The sequence below is a fragment of the Capsicum annuum genome, chromosome 1, assembly GCF_002878395.1.
Source record: "Capsicum annuum cultivar UCD-10X-F1 chromosome 1, UCD10Xv1.1, whole genome shotgun sequence".
Taxonomy (NCBI): domain Eukaryota; kingdom Viridiplantae; phylum Streptophyta; class Magnoliopsida; order Solanales; family Solanaceae; genus Capsicum; species Capsicum annuum.
In genome coordinates, this window is record NC_061111.1 from 30157361 (window position 1) to 30164178 (window position 6818).

Below are 6818 nucleotides of genomic sequence, written 5' to 3' on the forward strand. Positions count from 1 at the left end.
ACATGACATCCAAATAGAGAGGGGTCAACTAAAATAAAAATTAATTTTGGCCGAAGAAAGGGAGAATGACCTCAAAATGATGTTATGTGAAATAATGCTAGTATTCGTTCTTTGGAAAAGTGTAACATGGATGTAGTGATATTGAATAAATAATAATACTTCTATTGTTCTATAATAATATTATTTTTGATAGAGTCATAGTCGATCAAACAACACGTCAACTTAAAATCTAGCAGCATGGTAATGATAGACTATGCATGCAGTATACGAAAGATTAAGTATGCATTCTATGATATCAAGCATACACTGTACCAACTATGACAACACACTACATATTCAAATTCCATGCCACAAATCAGTTTGATAGAAATAGATTCAGTGCAGAATCATAACAACTACTATAAAATAAAAGAATGTCTCTAATATCCTACCAACAAATCCTTCAACTTTCATAATTGTGAAATAAAAAAAAATTGTCATATCCAAACAACTCATCATTCAACAACACATTAACAATATTAGCATTCAAATATCTTTTTTCCTTTGTTCCTCATCAACACAAATGTTACTGTTGATTTCATCAACAATATCTATGATCACATCTTTTTGGTCTGCTTCTTTTTTCTTTTTCTATTCTCCTTCGTCTTTGTCTACTGCTTCTTTCTTTCCATCTTCAGCCCCATTTCATTTTTCTCAACAAATGCAGCTGCTGCTTCATTCTCACCTTGTTCTCCTTCTTTTTCAGCGTCTGCAGCAGCTGCTGCTTCTTCAACTTATTTTTCTTCCTCAGCTTCTTCTTTTTCTTCACCTGCAGCAGTTGTTTCTTTCTCATCTTCTTCTTTTTCTTTACTTGTTACTTCTTTCTCAGCTTCTTCTTAATCTGCTGCTGCTTTTTTTTTCTTTTTCTTCTTCTTTTTCTTCTTCTACATCTGTTTCTTTTTCACTTTCTTTTTGGCTCTTATCTTCTTCCATTTCTTCTTTTTTCATCCTTCTTTTCTTCTTGTTTTTCTTCTTCTGCCACAACAATGGCCAACTCATCCATTTTGCTCATTTTTCTCCTTCTTCATTCCTCTCCGATTCACGAAGGCCCATATGCACTGTATCATTATATTACAATGTGTTACTGATATTTAAAGCAGAAAATTCATTAATAACATCAATTATTGAATGAAGTTATCTCGCTCGTATTGTCGCTCATCCTTTTCATTTTTCTTCAGTCTTTTCTCTCTAATATAGACAACAATATCCAACAACGCCTTCTTGAGCACAACAACACGCTTATGAAGATCCCCAGGGTATGAGGTATCCACTGCATCTTTGGAGGTGCTCGGAGAAGCATCATCACCAATGCGTACTCCAACAGAGTTACCACCCAAATCCCCGTCATCATCACTATCCTCATTTGAAGTAAGGAGAGTCACCCCTTCTAACTCTTTCTTCAAGCCATCGAGGACGTTATTCTTCACCTCATCTGTATATGGCTTAAACGTAATCATGTAATCCATCTTCGTCTCTCTAACAGTAGGGATGATAAATGGGTGCATGTTCTACAAAATGTCAATTAATAATTACATAACATTCGATACAACAGTAGTATTACTGCATAATAAAAAATAAGTTCATACCTCGGTAACTTTTTCTTTATACTTGAATGAGTCGCCTTCGATTATCTTGTCACTTTTTGTAGTGTGCCATTTGAGGATGCGGGGAATGGGAAAATGCTCATCCATTGATTTTCCAGTAAATTTTTTAAGATGAGGAAAGACCTCATAGATCCAAATTTGTAAGCAGTACAACAGTGAAAAAAAGAACTCAGAGTCTATGACAGCGTATATATAAAATGAGAATATATGATAAACTCACTAAAGGATTTATGGTAGATATCATGAATGCCCAGTGAAATTCGAATAGAGCATAGGATGCCTTCTATTTCTCATCAAATACTTCTCTCTACTTCTTTAGGTCACTTTTTTTCTTCAGATAGTCCATGGTCAGTTGAAATGTCTCTTTCCCCCACGGATAATTCTCGAAGAAACTCAAAGAATCGATCATTCGAATTAGTTTTGTGTCGACAACCTTCGTCGAATATTTGCAGGCAACATGGTGTGCAAGAACCACAGTAAACAACATTTAAACTTCTAATCCCCATTCAGCTTATTTCCTCTAATCAGGTGTAACAAGTTGGCCGTTGTAATGTTTTTATTTTTCGTTACCTTAAAGCAAAAATTCTCCCCCTTTGCTAACACCTTCTTCATTTTTTATTCACTGGCGTATGATGAGCAGTTCAGCTCCGTGATCAAACAAAACTCTTTCAATCCAAAATAGTCAAACTTGTTGTTAACGCAGAACCATATCTCATGACGCATCTTATCGTTCTTGATACGTCGCAATAACAAATAATAGACCAACTGCCCATTGAACTTGAGATATTCCGGCAGGTTTTTCAGGTATTCAAAATAGGACCGCTTGAATCTTTTCTTTAATTCATGGTCGATAAGAATTGCTTAAATTCTCGATAACAGCTATTCTTGATCTGACCGATATCTTTGTCAGAAAAAATCCGACATTGTCCATTATCGTTCGAAGGTCATATCGCTCCATGGAAATGAACCTTGAAAGAGATGGCACGGACAAAGGATCATTATCCCCATCATCACTGTTTCCCCCACTTCCCTCGCTCTCTTCACTGTCACCACTAACACTGCGCTTGACAACATCTTCATCAGAATTGACGTAGTCACTTATCTCCTTTAACTCCGAATATGATTCGGACACTACCTTTTCAATTCTCTTCCTTTTTGAGATATTTTCAACTGCTTCAACTTTTCTTTTTCTATTGCTACCAACAGAATCAGAAGCGGTACCGTCTTTGTGTTTAGGAAAGATGTTTTTTTAAGCCATTTCAACACAATCTATACCTGCAGAACAAATCTCCCATTTTCAGTTCATAGACCATAAGTCTATCAATAGAAATAACTCAATGCTTAAATGAAAAACTCCTCGAAAAATTAAGAAATACCCCACCATTAAACAATTCACTACACAAACATACAATAACTGAATCAAAATTCAACATGCAGTATCAAAACACAACAATTGCTAAAAATCAAACTAGTGCACCTAATCAAACTAATTAGCTATTAATCTATCAATCTATCAATTTTCACTATTTCAGCAATCATATTTTAAAAGAATTTCATACGTCTAAAAATTGATTTCAATCTAGGACATTCTCATTTCATAGACCACGGGTCTACGGACAGAAACAGGTCACTATTCGAATCAAAATACCAAAATAACTCTTTAAATAACAATTATCTCACCATTCAACTCTTCGTTGCTAAAAAAAAATCAGAACTAAACCAAATCTCCTAAACAAGAGTTTTAAAATTCAATACCGTGATTGACAAAAAAATCTGTCAAAATTGCCGCATAAAAACTCAACCATTGCTTCAAAATCAAACTCATTACCTGTAAAATTCTCATTTTTTAACTACTTAATCAACCAAATTTGAAAAAAAATAAAAATTTTCTACATCACTACGAATCGATTCGCAAAGAAACCCGTTTAAATGGATCTAGAAATGATCGAAATTTGATTTTAACTAACCTTACGAAGCAACAACGAGCTCTTAGCAGCTAGAGGAGAAGAAAAAATGAATATGGCGTTTTTGGGAGCAGGGTTCTCGAAAGCGGGAGTTGGAAGAGAATTGAAGAGGAGAGAGAGGATCTTTTTTGTATTGGAATAAGTGGATAGTATTAGGTGTATTATATTAAATTTGCGAAGTTGTAAAAATGATAAAATGGTCCCTTGGCCCACGTGTGGGCCCCACTTTTTCAACTTTTTCTCATTTTTCACACCCTAGCCCTAAAAATTAAATCAAAAAGAAATTTAGTGGATATATGACAAAATAATTTTGGAAATGTATCTTTTTGCCAATTTTTCCCCTAAAAGTAGGTACTTAAAGCCTCAAAATTAGCGCAACAGAGGCGTTAAGCAAACAAAATATTAGTTGTCCATCTAGAAATTAAAGCTCATTGCTCAAATAGTCAGTCAACTGTTGAAAATTATACACTAAAGTCGTATTCTTTTTTTTTTTTTTTTTTGAGTACGAAAAAATTACTAACACTCGCGTTATTTTATGAAAGGAAAAATAGCAATTTTGATCCGAGTTATGACATGAGTCCAATTTTTATCCTTGTTGTATCAGCTAATTAAGAACATTTAACTTATAGTTAATCTATATATGTGTATATTTGGTCCTTAAAACTTACGGCAGTTGTGTGCTTAACAAAATTATTACTACAAAATTGGAAAATGGCCAACAGGCAAACCTATAAAGCACAAAGTACTAAAAATTACAATAGCAACAAATAATTATAAAAGATGAGCCTTTTTTTTTTGCATCATTTACTGTCCTCATGTATGCAAGTTATATGTATATATATATATATCAACCAAAATAAAAACGAATAAGCAAATTCATGGCACTTCCATGACTTCTTGGGGTTGATCACGTAATACACGATCTTCCAAATGAATTTCTTCAAATTTGGATTCAACATTAGGTGATGCTCTGCGGAATTCTTTCATCTCATCTATCATTTCTTGACCAGTCCGAAAAAGGAGATAAGCAAAATTCCAAATGTAGACCTCCTCAAGTACAGGTGCAGATGCTAATATGAACTTCATAAATTCCATTGCCATCTCATCACCGGTAAACATGTCCATTTGAACTCTTTGAAGCTTCAAAGCACCATATGAGAATAATTGGGTTCGCAGCAATTATACAACAGGTTCAACAATAAGCTCCTCAGGCTCCTAAAGAATTCCCGAGTAACAGTTAGGCGAGTTCAGATGAAGAAGAAACCATATTCAATAACCTTAATGAGAAAACAAGAGAGTGCTTACACATTCAACTGTAAGATTTTGTAATTTAGGACAACTTGTAATCAAGTAAACAGCACCTAAAATCACCTCGACATTTCTTAAAGACATGCTCGATAGACTCAGAGATTTGATATTGCTTAGGGCAGTCGGGGGACTCTCTGGTACACCTCGCTTGGTCAAGTACTAAAGCAAGTCAAAAAATATTTTAAGATACTAATCAGGTTCATCATTTAGTTATCATATATAGCAAGTTTCATTAGTAACATATAATTAGCATAATCACAAATGTATATTACCTCTAGTGTTGAACCGCCTTGGGACAGTTCCAGCAATGAAGGCATGTAATAAAAGAACTTTGTAAGATTAGAGCAAACCGGAGATGGATCAGTCAAAAGTGGTCCCACGGAATAAAGAGTAACTTTTTTAAGCATAGGAGTGTTCTTAAAGGAAATAGATTTTGATTTTCCATGCAACTCAAAGTATTTGAGGTTAACGTCATCAATTTCAAGGGTGTCAAAGTTTGTGCACCCACGCAACCTCAATCGTTCAAGCAACGGGCTCTTAGAGATGAGATTACTATATATTGGTGGAACAAAAAGTGACATGCAGAAGATCGAGATTAATGAGCTTCCCATACCCTTAGAAACCGAGTGGTGGGTGGAAAAAGCAATTTTCTACTTCCAAATGCCTTAGTTGTTGGAGTGCAAAAAGGTGATAAGGTAAAAGATATTTGCTCCTAAAGCTTGAATGAAGGGTGAATTCCTGGACATTTTTCTTCGACAAGAAGAGTACCCAGTGATCAATATCAGAACAAGTCGTCAAATTAGGACATTGGAGTCTAAACTTCAGTATTGGTCCTTTATGAACTAATAGGACTTGGTAAATGATTCTCTTGGCTTCTTCCTCTTGTTTAAACCTGAAAAACTCAACACTAAAATCAAGTTCTTGACGTGTTACCCGTTTGTACCTCCAGTCTTTTGACAAGATACTGGTCTTCACCGCATCTTTCCAAGGCAAACACCCTAGAATTCCATCCAGAACATTACAAGGCAAATTGCTATTGTATCTACACCAGATGTCCGAGCATTCTTCATGGTCTAATACAAGAAGTTTGCCAGCAACTCTGAAAATTAAAATCAAGGATAAAGGCAATATCCAAATACACCTCTGCAACGTCTTGTAAATAACTAGTAATTCAACGTCTCCAACTGCATAAAGTTTTATCGTTTAGCAATACTAGATAGAAAATAATGATACATGATTGAGTACCAGGAAAGAAAAGGGATTTGCATACAACATTACTGGTGGAGGCAGGATTTTCCTCGAGGGGATTCAAACAAATATATATGTACACATAAAAAGATATTTCACCTATATACAACAATACAACTTTTCGCAAAAAGGTATCGGCTGAACCACCTACAGTAAACGTGGCTCTACCTCTGGAATACAGGAAGACAGTGAACTTCACAAGGCGAGAACACTATTAGTATCGATAAAGCTAGCCCATTAACTCCTAAAAAGGTTTCATTACTCTTCCCAGTATTCCACCCATCCAATCTGTTGAAAGCTCATATGAGGATTTTCCTCCTAGCATTAACCAGGGTTACTCAATCTTTGGGTTTGAGGAAAAGTCCATCACTTAATTTATTTTTATACTCTACCTAATCATGCAGTTTTAGTAGATAAAAGAGACTTACGCGAGCAAGCACAATGAATTATAACATATTAGAAATAACAGCTGGAGCATCTGAAAGAGAGAACATCCAGGAGAATAATGCAGGAATTAAATTTCACCAAGTAATATTCTCTCATCTTACTTTAAGTTCTTGAAGAATGCCTACTTGTTGCACCCAAGGGTGTGGCCTAGTGGGTTGAGAATTTGAGGTCTCAGGTTCAAATCCTTGCAGAGACCAAAAAAAAACAA

At 35.1% G+C, this 6818-nt stretch overlaps 1 pseudogene; it reads right to left on the reverse strand.

Annotated features, from left to right (window-relative positions):
- Positions 1-4483: 4483 nt before the first annotated feature.
- On the reverse strand, positions 4484-6093 carry LOC107875049 (annotated as a pseudogene).
- Between the last annotated feature and the right edge of the window lie 725 nt (positions 6094-6818).